This window comes from Dermochelys coriacea, chromosome 9, assembly GCF_009764565.3.
Source record: "Dermochelys coriacea isolate rDerCor1 chromosome 9, rDerCor1.pri.v4, whole genome shotgun sequence".
NCBI classification, from domain to species: Eukaryota; Metazoa; Chordata; order Testudines; family Dermochelyidae; genus Dermochelys; species Dermochelys coriacea.
In genome coordinates, this window is record NC_050076.1 from 81,164,194 (window position 1) to 81,182,532 (window position 18,339).

The 18,339-nt window shown below is 44.5% G+C and overlaps 1 long non-coding RNA gene across 2 annotated transcripts; it reads right to left on the reverse strand.

Annotated features, from left to right (window-relative positions):
* Nucleotides 1-3,726: 3,726 nt before the first annotated feature.
* Nucleotides 3,727-12,673, reverse strand: LOC119861820. 2 transcript variants are annotated; one of them, XR_006274172.1, is made up of 3 exons: nt 12,522-12,673; nt 11,511-11,583; nt 3,727-5,208 (listed from the first exon to the last, which is right to left on the reverse strand). It is a non-coding gene; the product is annotated as an uncharacterized LOC119861820 (long non-coding RNA). The 2 variants fall into 2 exon arrangements; XR_005295040.2 differs by having other exon boundaries at nt 11,511-11,587; nt 12,522-12,668.
* Between the last annotated feature and the right edge of the window lie 5,666 nt (nt 12,674-18,339).

The window sequence follows — 18,339 nt, forward strand, 5'->3', positions numbered from 1 at the left end:
GTTTCTCAGCCAGAACTCCCAATGGGCATTGTATTGGCAGACAGAAGTGCGACTACTGCCAAAGGACAAGGCCTGTTCATGTTGCTTTTATTATTCAAAACCTAAGTATGTTAAATAATCACAGCAGACTACTACCAAATACATGTCAAAGTGTCCGAGTGGGATGGAGTCTTTCTCTGCTAGGGCAGTAGCTCAAATATACATTTATGTGGCTAGAATAAAGTCTCCACTTTATTTGCTTGACTTCTTTCAACTTCAGTCAATGTACAATGTGCTCCTCATTCAGTCCCAAGGCCTCTTTACACTCCAAAGACTCTGTGAGTGAGAGGAGCCCTCTAAAAATGTGCTAGGATCCAATTGCCCTGTGTGTGCAATTACTATGCTTGAACCTTAGATGTTGTAACCAAACTGTGCCAGCAGGTGATGATTCTGCAAAGCTGCTCCTTATGTTTGATTTGCTGTATCCCAGTATTACCAAACTGAAGCATTCAATAATTATGTCAGGCCCCAAAAATCAGACCATCTTAAAAACATGAGTTTTTTTAAAATAATATATTTTGAGTTCCTTTTATGTGTTGTCTGCCTTTTGAACCTTTAGGGTTCAAGTGTTCAAGGTTTCTTTGTAACCATGAGGACTAGAAACTTACTCTTTTTTAAAAAATGAAAGCTGAGATTCCCATGCAATCACTTGACTCCAGAAGCTGGAGCTTTTAGAAAGACACCAATGAGAGTCATGAGAGTTGGTAACATTGTATACCCAAGAGGCTCACCTATTTACTATATCTGCTTCCAGCTCCTCTGGGTCATCCCTATGATGCCTTACTGCTTCTTGCAACAAACAGGCCCTATTGGTCTGCCTGCTTTCATGGGTCAATTAGCTGCAAGGTCACTTGTGGGGGATACAGGGAGGAAACAAGCTATGGATGGCACTGGTGAGTTACTAGACTGCATCACTACCTAGCAAAGCTTCTGTACCAAAGCAATATCTTTCCCTCTTGGGCTGCTGTTCTCCCTACTGCATAACTATCAGAAACGTCTCCCCACTAATTCCCCAGCCTGACCACAGAAATGTGGAAACAATTAGCTCTCAGTACAGATGGACTAGAACACCAAATCCAACCTGCCCACCCCAACTTTTGTCACAAATTTATGGACAATTCAGGTCCTTTGTGACCCAAGCCCATCCCTACAGCTGGCCAACTCAGAACCCCAGTTCTGCACACCCCAGAGCACACTGGGGAATCTTCCACTTCTGATTGGACTGTGGATCTGGTCTGCACAACTTGGCTTATCTGTCATTCATGGGCTATGTACCCAGGAAATGGGTAATTTTCTAAGGGTTAATAAAGAGACCTGGATCATCAGTCAGTCTGTGTTACCCCCACCTCCCCTTTCTGCCTCATCTACTCAGGCAGGGAAGGGGTTAAATGCTGCAGTAGGGTTGTGCTGCAATCAACTTCAGCTGGGCTTGGTGGGGTGAGGCCATAAAAGATGAGGCAAGGCAGAGGGTAGGTTTTGCAGGACAGATTGAGTAAGAGGAGGTTTTCGGAGAAAGGAGTAGAGTCATTTGCTAGCCTGTGATAGGAAAAGAAGAGGAAGCTCAGAGAGGGAAATGAGATCCAATGCTGCTTCCTGCATTATGCTCTTGACTCAGTCACTTTGTCTCTGTGTCTCTTCTGCTTGCTTACTCGGCTTTACACGCTGAGCTGCTCACCAGCAATCTGCCTGAGCACATGAAGGTGCTTCAGACTCTGCCCCCTTCCATCCTGCCTCCCACACTAGCCTGTGGCTTGACATTACTTATGTGCTACTCTTAATGTGAAACAAGTGCCTTAGATGCTTTTATAGCTAACAATAGCATCTGCGGTGGTGATAGCAAGTGCAACGTTTCTGGGGTTGTCAGTCCTCATGTGTCAGGGCATTAACTGATCAACAGGCAGGGATAGGAAGAAATATCTTTTCTCCCACTTTCCCTGGAACAGTACAGTGGGTGCTAACACCGCCTCTAAAGTTTCTGGCCACCATCAGAGACAGAGTAATGGACTAAACAGCTCACGGTTCTGTTCCAGTAGGGCAGTTTGCACATCCCTTATGAGGGTTGAAGCAATTGGAAGGGTATGATTCCATTTAAACAGTATTGCAGCTAAGGGGGACAATCTCTGCTTGCTGTGCCAGGGTGTAGTTCTGTGCCACTCACAAAGAAATAAACCTCTTATTAATAGCTCTTGGGGCCTGCCCGTGCTTCTTTGGTAACCATGCAGCCCACAGTTTTGATTCCTCCCCAGTAAAAAGCATCAGCTCTGTGCTGCCTCTGCAGAAGCCATGGTGCAAAGGATGGGGCGGGAGCAGAGTGGAGGAAGAAGCTGAAGCGGGGCTGAGACAGGCCCAGAGCAGGCATGGCTGAAGTGGATCTGTGCTCTGATTATCCCTGACTGCCACATGTTCCAGCAGTCCCAGGGGTGCCCTTAGCCGACGCTTTGGTCCCCAAAAGCACCAAGCAGCTTCCTTTCTGGCCTTACACTGTTGCTTCCCTCTATGCAGTGGGCATGTGATTTCTGGGAGGGAGAAGCCAGCCAGAACAGGACATTTTCCCTTGCAAGTCAGAAGGGTTTGCAGAGGGGAAGTGACTGGGCGGGGAGGGGTGTATCTCCAGATAATGGGGGAACTTCTCCTTTCTTTGCACTGATCACTCACCTGATGATCTGATTCATACAGTCAATTCCAGAATCTGAGCCAAAGTGGAGAGAAAAACCGCAGCTTCCTCTGTGAAACTGCACTGTGTACAAGACACACAATACTTGGCAGCAGCGGTTAGAGTGTCATGAACCAAATTCTGCCTTTGGTTGCATCTGGGCAACACCATTGACTCGATATCAGTGCCATTGCAAGGGTGGTATTCAGGGCAGACTATATTCATGGGTCTGTCAGAGAACTATGAGGCAAAATGGGATTGTGATGTGCAGACATTTTAAGCCAGTATTTTCAGAGGGGTTTACTAATTTGGGTGCATTGGCTTTTTTGTGTCTGTCCTGATCCTGATTTTCAGAGGTGGTGAGAAGCTGCAGATCTTGATGGGAATTGAAAGGAAAGATGCCCCAGAAACAGCAGGATTTGTTCCACCAAAATGAGGGGTTAATTCTCTTCCTTCAGAGTTTGTCAAAGATGGAGAGATTAACCTTGCTTCCTCCCTGGGCCTGGAAGAAATTGAAGGATCTGCTCCTAGACATTTCAGAAGAAGCGGGGAGAGAAAAGTAGTAAGAATAAAGACTGAGGTAAACTATTAGAAAAAGAGGATGTGCGAGATTTAAAATGGACCCTGAGATGTGCCTTCAGCTGGCTTCAAAAAATGTAGCTCCATTGACATGGCTGGAGCAGGCCCATTTAAAAGAGCTGAGGATCTGACCCAATTGCTTCTGACAAGGGACAGAAAGGGTTTAGGGATAATGTATGCCTCAGTTATACTATGGATTATCAGAGATGGAAAGTCAGACAGAACAATGGACTTGTACTCTTTTAAAACTGAATGCACAGATAAAAACAATTATTAAGATGAGAAGACTATGTCTTTAGACTATGTCTAGAGATGTCTAGACTATGAATCAACTTTAGGGCCTGGAAAGAGAATGCAGGAGGGACAGTTTGAGTCAGAATGACTACAGCCATGTTTGCTCATAGAGGTGCACACTGCAGATCTATTATGTAGATGATCAGAAGCATGTTATTCACTTAGAAAGGCAATACCATTTATTTACAGATAGCATTCTTCATACAAAGCCCAGCATCTCCAGAACATTTTACAATAAGTGGTTGTAATCTAAAGAAAAAAGGAGAGTTAAGGATGAAATCTATATTTTATATATATATATATATATATATATATATATATATATATATACAAAACTTAATTGCACAATTGGCTTTTGATACTGCTCCAGTAACAGTGAGAAGGGTTTTCTGACAAGCCCTTTACACTAGCAAAGTAACAGTGGCCTGAATTTTCAAAAGGGATTTTGGGTTCTGGCTCAGTTTTTGAGTGTCCAACTGGAGACGCCATAAAGGGACCTGATTTTTCTAAATATGTGGAGCCTCAACCTCTGAAAATCAGACCTCTTTATGAGTCTCACCCAAAATCACAAGTTTCAGAGTGGTAGCCGTGTTAGTCTGTATCAGCAAAAAATACGAGGAGTATTTGTGGCACCTTAGAGACTAACAACTTTATTTGGGCATAAGCTTTCATGGGCTAAATCACAAAATCACAGGTCACTTTTGAAAATGTAGGCCAATAAATAGGTCTTCTTCATCTGAGCTGGCTTAGTATAGCTTCAATACAACAGCAGAGGTACAGCAAATATAATCAGTAACACTGCTTGGAGATCTTACTGGGAGTAACTGGCTGAAGAGAAGGAGGCTTCTCCTAAACATGAGATTTATTTTATTAGGACTTCCAAGCAAAGTGATTAAAGCTCCTTCGCTTAAGTCATTTAAAATTGGACTAATCAAACCACAGGAGAATTCGCTGCAGGGAATAATCTTATATTGGCTGGTGGAGAAGAGGGGAAATGAAATAACGGCCCTATAAGTCTATTTCTTCTCCATCTTCTATGATTATACAAAAATATTTCAACACATCTGATGAAGAAATTCTCTGTTATTGGCAATGCTGTTGTAAGTTGGATCACAACTGCCTTAACCTTTAGCTTAGTTGAATATACTAAACCACTGTCATGCAACAATTCAATTTATCACCAACTAGTTGCCACCATTACTTCAGTTACTAGCATTGTCTTTGGCTACAGACTGAAGAAATAAGTAATTCTGGGAAAAATTATCTGCTTGTGTAACTCAGTGGAAGTGTGCCAGCAAAAATTTGGCCCTATTTCTGTAGAAACTCACCATTCAAATGCATGTTCAAACAGATGCTTCTGAATTTGGGGCACTTTCCTGCTAGCACAGGAAGCAAAGCATAGTATGCAGTTATTAGATAGCACTTTGTATATTCAGTGGAGAGAAAATATTAAACAAAAGACTCCCGTCCCAGTCAGATGCAATAATCAATCTTCTCTGGTGCTGATGTGTGTTGCTAAGCAAATGCCTCACTTGGGGTATTTGACAAACTGACACTCTGCCACATTGAGTGTCAAACTCAGCTTGTCAAATACACGGAGCGCAGCACTGCAGGACCTGGGAAACGTTCAGTGACGTGGTGTCCTAGATGGGAAGAAAAAGAAAGGTTGAGTTTCTGTCAGTGACAGGTAGGAAAATCCCTCCCTTTAATTGGTGGGGAGGAGAGCCAAATAAGCAAGTATTGATTTCTGCTGAGTTCACATCAGCTATATTGATCTGTGAACCGAAGCTGGATATGAGGAGCTGTGATCTATGCCCAGAGATAGAAGCTAATCTGAATGCCCTACTAGCCCACAGGGCTTGAAATATTTACTGCATTGCCCACACAAGAACCGTCCACACACATAGACGTGGAGTTTGGATGCATGGTCAGGAAGGCTGATGTCTTTCTGCATACACAAGGGCCTTTTTAAAAAGTACTTGTCTAGACAAAGGCCTGGAGCATATACCCTAGGGAGCATTTCTGCACCGGATGGGGTCACAGGCAAGATGATCTAATAGAGCGTTTGCATTTTTCATTTCTGTAATTATACATTTAGATAAGCAGGCCAGGATTTTCAAATGTAGGTTCCTTTATTAGAACCCCTATTGTAATTTGCATTTGCATTCCAATGATCAATGACCCAAATCTGCAAGGTACTTAGGAACTTGCCCAGCTTCAAGCATATAAGTCATCCCATTGCAGCCAATGCTTCACATTCTTAAGTATGTTGCTGAATTGGGGTCTCTGGCCCAGGTCCATAATGAAAGTTAGCAGCCTAAAGTCCTTTGTGCATCTGGGCCTATGTGACTAAAACAGGTGTTAGGGATGAAATGACAAAATTCCCATTGACATCAGTGGAACCAGGATTTCACCCTTGATGTTTAAATGCTGAGATCAATGAGCACCCAGATTTGGAACTGGCCACCTGAATTTGAAAAATGGGACCTGCAGGCCTATCTGAGATGAAGGGTATGATTCTGGTCCCTTTGAAATCAATGGGAGGTTTGCCATTGACTCCACTATTAGCAGGATCCGATCCTAAAACTGGCTCAAAGTCCAGTGTCAAATGTGTTCACTGTCGTAAAAAAACAAAAAACAAAAAAACAAAACAACCTCCCCCAAAACCCCCCCTCCACCAAACCAAAACCGCTAAAACAAAAGGGAGTTCAGCACATTCCGTTCTTGCCTTCACTCCAGTAATGGTCCCAAGCCGTCACCTTCCTATATTGGACTGCCCTGTTTGGCAATAATGTTGTAAGGGTTCTAATTCTCTATTGCTGTACAGCCAGGGGATCTCAGAAAGAAATAATGAATTTCTTCACGAATGACCTTAGGAACGTTCTCTTCCATTGTCAAAATTAACCCTTTTGTTCCCTTCCCCTCCCCGATCCCCATGAACAAACATAGCTTTCTACCCACATATGCCAGCACAACTCACCCCCCATAATCTTCTGTAACTCCCCACTGAAACCCTGTCCCCTTTGTCCCCCCGCTTTGTCGTCCCCCCCGCTCCCCTGCACACAAGCATGCAGATGCAGTTCCCTTGCCTTAACCCTTTTAGAATCAGAATAGTTTGCTTTGAAAAATTCCAGCGCACCAAGTCTGTAGGAGGAAAGGCATTGCTCAACTTTACTAACAGAAGCATGCTTAAAGGAAGATGGCAGCTCAGAATGTGGGTTGCTGCTTGAAATTATGATGCAGGGGAAATCTCTCACAACTCCTGGGAAAAACCCATCCCGTGTCATACCATCTCAGTGCTGTTCACATGCTCTGTGGTTGAGGCCCCAGCAAAGCCTATTTTTAAAAATGAAAAAGTTTTGCTACTGTCAGAGTCCTCTTCTTTTCATTTCACATGACCAGTGGCACCAAGGTTCTGAGAAAGCAAGCAGGCTATTTTTGATACCACAGTGAGAAACTCAACTGAAACCCTTTAAAGGAGATGAAAGCAGGATTAAACCGTTACACTGGCAGTGAAATGGAGTGGGTGATCTAATAGGTCTAAATTCTAATTTCTAACTTCTGGGATGTGGGCCTACGATGATATCTTAGTATCCCATCTGTTATTACAAACACACACACAAACCCCGGGGTGTATTTTTTCTACATGTAAAATACAAAAATTCTAGTCAGTGTTGATCCCCTCCCCCCCTTACCCTCAACCCCCACCCCCATGCACAGTAAGCATAAGATCTATGCAACTCTCAAATTCCACGTAAACACTCAAGTTAGGGTTTAAATGGGACTTTAATGATGCATAATCCTTGTGCTTGTCCTCTGCATAAGGGAATATTTCACCCTAAATAGCTGCATGAACGACATTGTTGGCATAGGGTTTTGTCGATAGTAAACTTGCACCAGTGTAACTGAACCAATTTAAAACCAATCCAGTAAATTACGGCCTTAAGCTACATTGGTTTAGGCGGAATTTAAACGAATCGAGGTGGTCTACCTGTGGGGTTTGCTGCGTCATACTATACTGATTTTAAAATGTCTTAGTCACAGCCGTGCAAGTGTTATAGTACTGTATAGCCAAGGCCACAGATTAACTCTTGCAAAGTTGATGTGCCCTAGTGGTTATAGCAGGGGACTGGGCAGCAGGTGCTTGGCTCTTCTTCCCAGATCTGTCATTGGGCTCTCCTTGCAAATTATTTATGATCACTAATTAGACATTGTGCAGTCCTTGGCACCATTCTCTCTATATACAAGTGGGGAAAGAAGAATGAGCTCATCATTAAACTAACTGGGAAGTGGTTCAAATGCCTCAAGTTTGCTCTAAGAACTCTCTTTCCAGTAAAGTTTTTGATGTGGAGGCTGCATCAAAAGTGTAAATCAGCAGAGCTCTATTGACATCAGTGTAGTGACACTGACTTACCCCAGATGAGGATTTGACACTGAAGTTCAAGAAGGCTCTTTTTTTAAAAAATGAGCACCGCTGCTTCTGCTATTCTAGCTTAAAGTCGTTGTGGCTTTCAGAGGGGAAAAACAGAGCTGCTCATAATGCTGCTGTCAGCAACAGATAAAGGGAGCGGGGGGGGGGTCACAAAGTGAAGATCATTCTTTCAGTACATAGGAGAGGAACTCACTCCGCACCCTGTATTGATGGTATGTTGTTTGGGTGGACCTCATTATTGACAGTGGTTCTGGTTTTCAGTTGGAACGGGTATTTCCAAGGAAAAGCCTGGTGTTAAAAAGCAGACTTAACTATCAGTATTACTGTAGGCAGAAAAACAGAAACAGAAGCATTCTCCATGCAGCCCCTTGTGAATAGCATAAAAGGCCAATGCTTTAGAAATCCTGCTGTGAGCTGATCTCTCTTCAGAGTTTTACAGGACTCTCTTCCTATTCGCTGTGCAATCGGTGATGGAAGGAAAATAACAAAGCAGGATGGATTTGACCCCAAACTTAGACAAGTGCCTGTATTTTGGCTGTGTGTTTCTTTGAATTTTCGGTCGAACCGAGCCCAAGCTCTGAAGTTCAGCTCTCAATTTGGATACACACCTTTCTCAGGTTCAATGCACTCAGAACCTGGGTTTGGATGCAGACCCATCTCTAATTGCCATACTCACTCAAACACACATCTCAAATCAAAATGAAGAGAGCGAGAATCCACATGAACCTGGGTGGAGCTGGGTTTGTAAAACCCCCTACCAACTGTAAGCTCTAGACTTGAGTCTCCTCTCCCTTACACATGTGTAAATTAGGAGTAACTCCATTGAAATCAACAGACTTACACTGGTTTAAAACTGGAGTGAGGTCAGAATCAGGCTTCCTGAGTGTCCCCCCAAGCTCTAGCTGGAAATTGAAAACCCTAATATCACTGAGCCAAATCCTGAAGCCCTTACTTAATTGAACCTCCTATTGAATCCTATTCTATTCCATTGAAGATCTGCACCCATCACTATGGTTGATGCCAATGGGAGATTTACCTGAATAAAGAGCACAGGATTTGATTCAAAGTATTCAATTACAAGTATCAGGCATGCTCCAGAAAAGATCAGAGCTGGAGATAAAAGAGTTTACTCTGAAGCAGCCTTGCCAGGTTGTACCCACATCCATTTTTGCTATAGCACATCTGTGGATTTGGATTAGACAGTTAATAAGTTTCAGACAGAGCAACCACCTAAGTATTGTGCCCAGTACATTAATAACGCCTGCTCTCTGGCTGACAAGTGTCATTGCTGCTTCTTAGATCATGCAGGACAGCAAATGCTCTGCTCCCTGTTAATGAGGGCTGATCATGTTATGAACTGCCTTCCAAGGATGCTGAATCCAAATAGAAGAGAGTTTGTTCAGCACTAAATAAAGCATTCGATTCCTTATAAGAGCTGAGCAACAGCAGCACAGGGCTTGCCAAAAGCCACATGACGGCTTTCGTTGTGCACTTGCCCTTGGCCTTTTTACAGCAGTGAGGTTCCTGGTTGCACATGGGGCCCTGCTGCAGATGAAATCATCTCCCCCAGTGCTAGAATTAATGGGAACTCTCCTGTTTACTTGTGAAGGGCAGCATAGTGGCTTTAACCCACGATACACTATAGGGGACAGAGTGGAGCTGCAGCAGAGAGTTCCTGGAAGAATACTGGCTTCAGGAGGTTGAGGCAGCCACCTGGAAGCAGGTGCAGGGTACACACTGCAGCTCTGTTGGCTGGTACAGAGGAAGCAGGGTGAGGTTATGGTCTTCTCTCACCCTCACCCTCTCTGAGGAATCCAGCCCTGCCAACAGCACTAAACCAAAGCGGTTCTTGCGTTCAGAGAAAAAGCATCCAATCCAAAGCCCATCCAGCTCATTGGAAATATTCCCATTGACTTCAGGGGACTTTGGGTCAGGCACAAAGATTGTGCCCAGCCTCGGCATAGAGGTGAATGTGGAGAGAGGCTTCTCGCACCAATTCCCTCCGTACAGGGGCCAGGCACAATGGAGCTCTACGTGTTCCAGTTAGAGATGGGCTCAAGCTGGGACATCCAGCTCCAGAACCAGATTGGCGACCCCCCAAAGTTCAAGGGTGCTGGGTCCAGGGCACTGGCTCAGCTTATTGCCAGGGCTGGCGAGCAGCCTCACATGTGCCCTCTGACCTCCCAGGGAGCTGGGCTCAGGCTGCTTTCTTGATTTTGAGACTGTTCTCAATCCAAATGTTCCTACAGGGAAACGTATAAAACAGTGAAATGTTTCCCCAAGCACCTTCTCCCCATGTCTTGTCATCCCAATGATCCCCTCTCTCCCCTCCCCCCCATCAGGGTGATTTTGTCCTTACTTATGCCAGCTGTATAGAGTAGAGACATAGGCCCTAGGTCATTGTCTTTATTCTCTGCCAGAAATGCCACTCTTCCTCACTCAGCCCAAACTACTCATCTGAATATCCCTTCTCTTTCCTTGCCCTACACCTGCCTCTGGCCCTTCTTTCACATGCTTCCCTCCCCCTGCAAACCCACCTGGACCCCTTCCTCCACCTTCTTCTCAAACCCCACTTCTCCACAGAGGCTTACAAACCAGAGTCCCATAAACAATAATTCTACCCTCTAAAGTACATGCATTAGTCTCCTCAGCAACTATACAAGCGTATGCCCTTCCTTTTCCCCTCTCCCTCCCTGCGTTGACATCTTCTCCTGTTGTTTGCACCTTAGCTTAGATGGTAAGCCTCTTTGCAGCAGGGTTGTGTTCATTTGTCTTTGTACAGCCCTGTGCACATCTGTGGTGCCATGTAATAGATGAGTACAATGCACTGTTCACATTGCTGTTTTAAATAAAATAAAAGGCCCAAATTCTGATATCTATTCTCAACTTGAGGAGCACTTACTCCACAGGTGGTCTCATTGACTTCAGTGGGACTATTCGTGGAGCAATGTTCTATTCCGTGTGAAGTACATGGTATTAAAGCTTTCTTCTCTCACTCCACAGAGTTATAAAAATAAAAAATCCTGTAGAGCATTTATCTGGATAATTGGACTGGGAGCCAATTTACAATGCAGACAGTTAAACTCAACTTCAGGGATGGGGGCTTGAACCAATAATCCAGGTACAGACACCCCTGAACTTTGGGATATTCAAAAATTGAATCCAGAGTTTACTGCTGGGCCCCATCTCACTGTGGCTGACATAAAAAACACATGGTATCCCCAGCATTCTTATTTGCAACACAATTCAGAGATCCAGAAAGGATAAAGCTATAAGCAAAGGAGAACTTTTTGATAGCTGATCAATACATGAATAATCTCACAGTCTGACACATCAGGGGATCGATTAGAGCTGCGGAAATGGCTTAAGAGCCTGAAAATCAGAAGAGTGGCAATTTACACATGATAATTTATGCTTCTAGACAAAGCAATGCAGAGGTGCTTGATACAATACTAATTATTGCTAGCATTGCATATCTCTGAATCCTCCTGCAAATCCCGCCTTGAAACTCACCTTCTAGCGCCGGCCTCCACCCCACCTCTTCTGTGCTCCAGCTGGACTCTGCTCTCTCAAACTGTTTGCTTCACTGACTTTTAAGAAGGGAGAAAAGAAAAAGGGAGGGAAAACGCTAATATCTAAAATTCACATACACAGAATTTGAGAAAAGGACCCAGCCAGTGGGGCATGCGCACTAACTTATTGCATGATCTTTCACTGGCGGAAACCTCCTTCCTCCCAGATCACCTCCCCCTGCTCATTGCTAGTTATAGCCCTGGCTTTTCTATGTCTCATTTGGATTGAAATCTCCCCAAAGCCAACAACATGTTTTTTTATTTCTCTGTAAAGCACCAGACATGCATTAGGAACTGTACACATAGTCATTAATAATAAATAATCATCATAATCATCATAATAAATTAATTATGGTTCCAAGTGCAGAGCTCCCAGGCAAAATCAGCTGCATTTTCTTCCCTGGCGGGATGTATGGGGAGAAAAGACAAATGAAGAAGCTGACCCCTCTATCCGTATACTTAAAATATATTGTCCAGCTGCATGGTTTTTCTCCATGCAGGAGAGACCCGGCAAACCCCCTCAATAAAAATATCTGCCCCAGGGAGGATTGAATATTGGATTTGATTCTGTATCTTGGGGAAAGGGATTCTGGAAGCTGAGGTAAGAAATGATCTAGCCCAAATTGTAAACATAGGGGACAGACATCAAGGAAGGTGGGGATGGAGTGTCCAGCATAGGTCTGGCAGAAATTGGGGGTGTGCCTCGGGACCTCACCTCAAAGTCTCCCAAAGAGACCCCCCCAAAACAACTTTAGACAGGAGACTGGCTAGAAGTGGTTTGTTGCTGCCTGTTCTCCCTAGCTGTACCCATCTCAAAGGAGAGGTAGCAGGCCCTTTGGAGGCGTGAGACAAGTGTCCCATTTGAAACTCCATCCCTTCTCCCCCGCCACCCATTTTAACAGCATACAAGAGAGTAAAGCCAAGCAGACGTGCCAGCGGGTACAAACCATACCTGTAGCAGCACTGTCACAGGGCAAGAAGTGGAGTGGTGCTAGTCAGGCATGCGAGGCCTGCTGGGGGCACCCAGGGAGCAAAGCAGAAGCAGAACAGTGGGGCTCAGCCCAGGAAGGCGGCTTGTTTTTGAAGGGGCCTCTCCTCCTTCAAGAGGAAGCTGAAAATGGGGAAGATAAGGCTGAGGTTAGATAACAGGAAATGTCTGGATGTGAGTGACAACATGTCAAAGTTGTGAAATGCAGCAGCAGCAGCTCTTGGCTTTGTCTCTCTCACAGGGTGCAAAGCTCACAAACTGCTGCTAAAGCAAAGCTGGACAGGGTCCGTGCAAACTCTCCAGATGCACTTTCAGACTGAATTCCTTGCAGATTAGAATAGGCCCCAAGGCATCAGCAGAACTGGTAACCAGGCCACATTTCTTGTATTTGAGCTAATGACACCTTGTGGAAGGCTGTTCACTGCTGGCTCATAAAGGAACTCCAGGGGCTCACCTGATAGCCTCTTGCTTTTAGAAGGGGAAATTTACTTTAACTGTTTAAATGGCCAGATTGGCTTAGGTTGCCTGTAAACCCACTTAAAAGAAAAGGAGTACTTGTGGCACCTTAGAGACTAACAAATTTATTTGAGCATAACCTTTCGTGAGCTACAGCTCACTTCATCAGATGCATTCGGTGGAAAATACAGTGGGGAGATTTATATACACACACAGAGAACATGAAACAATGGGTTTATCATACACACTGTAAGGAGAATGATCACTTAAGATGAACTATTACCAGCAGGAAGGAGGGGGGAAAGAGGAAATCACCTTTGTGGTGATAATCAAGGTGGGCCATTTCCAACAGTTAACAAGAACGTCTGAGGAACAGTGGGGGGTGGGGTGGGGGGGAGAAATAACATGGGGAAATAGTTTTACTTTATGTAATAACTCATCAACTCCCAGTCTCTATTCAAGCCTAAGTTAATTGTATCCAGTTTGCAAATTAATTCCAATTCAGCAGTCTCTCGTTGGAGTCTGTTTTTGAAGTTTTTTTGTTGAAGGATAGCCACTCTCAGGTCTGTAATCGTGTGACCAGAGAGACAGAAGTGTTCTCCGACTGGTTTTTGAATGTTATAATTCTTGACATCTGATTTGTGTCCATTTATTCTTTTATGTAGAGACTGTCCAGTTTGACCAATGTACATGGCAGAGGGGCATTGCTGGCACATGATGGCATATATCACATTGGTAGATGCGCAGGTGAAGGAGCCTCTGATAGTGTGGCTGATGTGATTAGGCCCTATGATGGTGTCCCCTGAATAGATATGTGGACAGTGTTGGCAACGGGCTTTGTTGCAAGGATAGGTACCTGGGTTCGTGGTTCTGTTGTGTGGTGTGTGGTTGCTGGTGAGTATTTGCTTCAGGTTGGGGGGCTGTCTGTAAGCAAGGACTGGCCTGTCTCCCAAGATCTGTGAGAGTGATGGGTCGTCCTTCAGGATAGGTTGTAGATCCTTGATGATGCGTTGGAGAGGTTTTAGTTGGGGGCTGAAGGTGATGGCTAGTGGCGTTCTGTTATTTCTTTGTTGGGCCTGTCCTGTAGTAGGTGACTTCTGGGAACTCTTCTGGCTCTGTCAATCTGTTTCTTCACTTCAGCAGGTGGGTATTGTAGTTGTAAGAATGCATGACAGAGATCTTATAGGTGTTTGTCTCTGTCTGAGGGGTTGGAGCAAATGCGGTTATATCGTAGAGCTTGGCTGTAGACAATGGATCATGTGGTGTAATCTGGATGAAAGCTAGAGGCATGTAGGTAGGAATCGCGGTCAGTAGGTTTACGATATAGGGTGGTGTTTATGTGACCATCGCTTATTAGCGCCGTAGTGTCCAGGAAGTGGATCTCTTGTGTGGACTGGTCCAGGCTGAGGTTGATGGTGGGATGGAAATTGTTGAAATCATGCTGGAAATCCTCAAGGGCTTCTTTTCCATGGGTCCAGATGATGAAGATACCATCAATGTAGCGCAAGTAGAGTAGGGGCATTAGGGGATGAGAGCTGAGGAAGCGTTGTTCTAAGTCAGCCATAAAAATGTTGGCATACTGTGGTGCCATGCGGGTACCCATCGCAGTGCCACTGATTTGAAGGTATACATTGTCCCCAAATGTGAAATAGTTATGGGTGAGGACAAAGTCACAAAGTTCAGCCACCAGGTTTGCCGTGACATTATCGGGGATACTGTTCCTGACGGCTTGTAGTCCATCTTGTGTGGACTGTTGGTGTAGAGGGCTTCTACATCCATAGTGGCCAGGATGGTGTTTTTAGGAAGATCACCGATGGATTGTAGTTTCCTCAGGAAGTCAGTGGTGTCTCGAAGATAGCTGGGAGTGCTGGTAGCATAGGGCCTGAGGAGGGAGTCTACTAAGCCCACTTAGTTAATCAGGATGCTGCCCGTGGCTACACTGTGATAAAGCTGGCAATGTGGATTCAGGGTGCAGAACGTGAGCGGAGCTATGGGGAATGCACTTGGGAAAGGAAATAGATGAAAGAGACATAGACTGGCAGAGAGCTATAGTTCAGCCTAAGAGAGAGGATAGGTCCCAAGATCAGCTGTTCCTGAGAGATTTTTAACACCTTTGGTCGCTTATGGACCCAATTAAAAAAAAGCCAGAACCAAAAGAGATGGGCTGGTTTGGGACCAAGGAACTGAATCTCATCCCCAAACCGATCAGATGGCTTCGGACTTGAAATTGTAGTTTGGACACATCTCTCTTGCAAATGAAATACCTTCCCATAAATATCCTGGTTAACATTTGTTTCTAAAAGTCACTGCATATAGCACGGACTGCACTGCTAGTTCTATCTGTCCATCTGTATACCCATCTGCCTATTCACCCATCATATTTCGAAGACCTCTATCTCCAGAGTATCTAAGCATTCTACACACACCAGCACAGAAAACATCAATGGTTTGTTTACCATTAGCTTGTTCTGCACTGGAGAACTTTCACAAACTATTCTCACCATTGTGAACACCACATCGGTTCCATGGGTGTTAGCAACATGGGGAGCCCTAGTGGAGCCAGCTTGCCAGCTCCAGCTGTCACTCTCATCTAATCAATGCAGTGTTGAACACAACTGCCAGAAAGCCCCTACGCTAAGCTCCACAACACAGCTAGGACTATGGAACCTGAATTTGTGTTACCAACGCCAGGAATTTTTTGGAAAACTCTTAGTAAGGACAGCATTGTGTGCGGCATCTTCCTATGGAGTGAGTGCTCTTTTGAAAGATGTCACTGCATGTTTAGTTAGCTCCTGGCTTGTGTCTCATTAGTTACCAGGGATCGGTTCTCCCTTTGTTGCCACTCAGAAGCTGCCTTTCTTTCCTATTTTGTTATGTTGGATTATATTAAAGAAGTTCTGTATTAAAATCACAAATGAGTTTGATTCCCCATAGTTTAAATTCCAGGGTATTACTAATTAAGAGGTCTCTTGGTTTTTGGTCTCTTATTTTTACTGTTTCTCTCCCTCTCTGTGTGAAATTTGCAAGCTGCTAATTGTGTTAGTATATCCTAAGACAGAGTCTGTTCTCAAAGCAATACTTTGTAACAACAACTACTCACACAGAAAGAGACTCAAAGCGATACTTTGTACAACAGAAACAGCACACAGAGACTCCCGGCCCTTTTGTTGTATTAATCTCGCTTTGTTACAATTGTGATTAAAATAGAGATAAAAAGAAAGGAGTACTTGTGGCACCTTAGAGACTAAAAAATTTATTAGAGCATAAGCTTTCGTGAGCTACAGCTCACTTCATCGGATGCATTTGGTGGAAAAAAACAGAGGAGAGATTTATATACACACACAGAGAACATGAAACATGGGTTTATCAACACACTGTAAGGAGAGTAAAAAGAAAAGGGATACTGGTGGCACCTAGAGACGAACAAATTTATTAGACAGAAGCTTCGTGAGCTACAGCTCACTTCATCTATGCATCCGATGAGTGAGCTGTAGCTCACGAAAGCTTATGCGCTAATAATTTGTTAGTCTCTAAGGTGCCACAAGTACTCCTTTTCTTTTGCGAATACAGACTAACACGGCTGCTACTCTGAACCTGTAAGGAGAGTGATCACTTAAATAAGCCATCACCAGCGCGGGGGGGGGGGGGGGGGGGGGGAGGGGGGAGGAGGAAACCTTTCATGGTGACAAGCAATGTAGGCTAATTCCAGCAGTTAACAAGAATATCAGAATGAAGCTTATGCTCTAGATAAATTGTTAGTCTCTAAGGTGCCACAAGTACTCCTTTTCTTTTTGCGAATACAGACTAACACGGCTGCTACTCTGAAACCTGAAGAATATCAGAGGAACAGTGGGGGGTGGGGTGGGGGGGAGAAATATCATGGGGAAATAGTTTTACTTTGTGTAATGACTCATCCATTCCCAGTCTCTATTCAAGCCTAAGTTAATTGTGTCCAGTTTGCAAATTAATTCCAATTCAGCAGTCTCTCGTTGGAGTCTGTTTTTGAAGCTTTTTTTGTTGAAGGATAGCCACTCTTAGGTCTGTAAGCGAGTGACCAGAGAGATTGAAGTGTTCTCCAACTGGTTTTTGAATGTTATAATTCTTGACATCTGATTTGTGTCCATTCATTCTTTTACGTAGAGACTGTCCAGTTTGGCCAATGTACATGGCAGAGGGGCATTGCTGGCACATGATGGCATATATCACATTGGTAGATGCGCAGGTGAAGGAGCCTCTGATAGTGTGGCTGATGTGATTAGGCCCTATGATGGTATCCCCTGAATAGATATGTGGACAGAGTTGGCAACGGGCTTTGTTGCAAGGATAGGTTCCTGGGTTAGTGGTTCTGTTGTGTGGTGTGTGGTTGCTGGTGAGTATTTGCTTCAGATTAGGGGGCTGTCTGTAAGCAAGGACTGGCCTGTCTCCCAAGATCTGTGAGAGTGATGGGTCGTCCTTCAGGATAGGTTGTAGATCCTTGATGATGCGTTGGAGAGGTTTTAGTTGGGGGCTGAAGGTGATGGCTAGTGGCGTTCTGTTATTTTCTTTGTTGGGCCTGTCCTGTAGTAGGTGACTTCTGGGAACTCTTCTGGCTCTGTCAATCTGTTTCTTCACTTCAGCAGGTGGGTATTGTAGTTGTAAGAATGCATGACAGAGATCTTATAGGTGTTTGTCTCTGTCTGAGGGGTTGGAGCAAATGCGGTTATATCGTAGAGCTTGGCTGTAGACAATGGATCATGTGGTGTAATCTGGATGAAAGCTAGAGGCATGTAGGTAGGAATCGCGGTCAGTAGGTTTACGATATAGGGTGGTGTTTATGTGACCATCGCTTATTAGCGCCGTAGTGTCCAGGAAGTGGATCTCTTGTGTGGACTGGTCCAGGCTGAGGTTGATGGTGGGATGGAAATTGTTGAAATCATGCTGGAAATCCTCAAGGGCTTCTTTTCCATGGGTCCAGATGATGAAGATACCATCAATGTAGCGCAAGTAGAGTAGGGGCATTAGGGGATGAGAGCTGAGGAAGCGTTGTTCTAAGTCAGCCATAAAAATGTTGGCATACTGTGGTGCCATGCGGGTACCCATCGCAGTGCCACTGATTTGAAGGTATACATTGTCCCCAAATGTGAAATAGTTATGGGTGAGGACAAAGTCACAAAGTTCAGCCACCAGGTTTGCCGTGACATTATCGGGGATACTGTTCCTGACGGCTTGTAGTCCATCTTTGTGTGGACTGTTGGTGTAGAGGGCTTCTACATCCATAGTGGCCAGGATGGTGTTTTAGGAAGATCACCGATGGATTGTAGTTTCCTCAGGAAGTCAGTGGTGTCTC